Source organism: Melanerpes formicivorus, unplaced genomic scaffold (genome assembly GCF_026170545.1).
Source record: "Melanerpes formicivorus ecotype bairdi unplaced genomic scaffold, bMelFor1.0.p_v2 SCAF_89, whole genome shotgun sequence".
Lineage (NCBI taxonomy): Eukaryota > Metazoa > Chordata > Aves > Piciformes > Picidae > Melanerpes > Melanerpes formicivorus.
Window position 1 is genome coordinate 509,155 of NW_027142441.1, and position 1,051 is coordinate 510,205.

Sequence of the window (1,051 nt, forward strand, 5' to 3'; positions counted from 1 at the left end):
TCTCATCTCAATCCAGCTCCTTCCAGTATGAAGCCATAAACCCTCATCCTGTCACTACATGCCTTTGTCAAAAGTCCCTCCCTTCAGGTAGTGTAGAGAGCAAAAATCTTAAAGCTCATCCAGTTTCAACCCCCTGCCATGGGCAGGGACACCTCCCACCAGCCCAGGCTGCCAAAGGCCTCATCCATCCACAGCCTCCCTGGGCAACCTGTGCCAGTGTCTCACCACCCTCACTGGAAAGAATTTCTTCCTAATCTCCACTCCAATTGGAATGGAATGGAATGGAATGGAATGGAATGGAATGGAATGGAATGGAATGGAATGGAATGGAATGGAATGGAATGGAGTGGAGTGGAGTGGAGTGGAATGGAAGAGAAAGAAGAGGAAGAGGAGAGGAGAGGGAGAGGGAGAGGGAGAGGGAGAGGGAGAGGGAGAGGGAGAGGGAGAGGGAGAGGGAGAGGGAGAGGGAGAGGGAGAGGGAGAGGGAGAGGAGAGGGAGAGGGAGAGGGAGAGGGAGAGGGAGAGGGAGAGGGAGAGGGAGAGGGAGAGGGAGAGGGAGAGGGAGAGGGAGAGGGAGAGGGAGAGGGAGAGGGAGAGGGAGAGGGAGAGGGAGAGGGAGAGGGAGAGGGAGAGGGAGAGGGAGAGGAGAGGAGAGGAGAGGAGAGGAGAGGAGAGAGAGAAGAGAAGAGAAGAGAAGAGAAGAGAAGAGAAGAGAAGAGAAGAGAAGAGAAGAGAAGAGAAGAGAAGAGAAGAGAAGAGAAGAGAAGAGAAGAGAAGAGAAGAGAAGAGAAGAGAAGAGAAGAGAAGAGAAGAGAAGAGAAGAGAAGAGAAGAGAAGAGAAGAGAAGAGAAGCCATTCCCCCCTCATCCTACCACTACAAGCCCTTGCCAAAAGTCCCTCCCCAGCTTCCTGGTAGTCCTCTTCAGGTACTGTAAGGCTGCTCTACGGTAGAGGAACACCTGTGGCTGCTGGCTGACAGGAGCTGAAGATGAGCCACTGTGTGCCCAGGTGGCCAAGGAGGCCACCAGCATCCTGGCCTGGAGCAGCAATG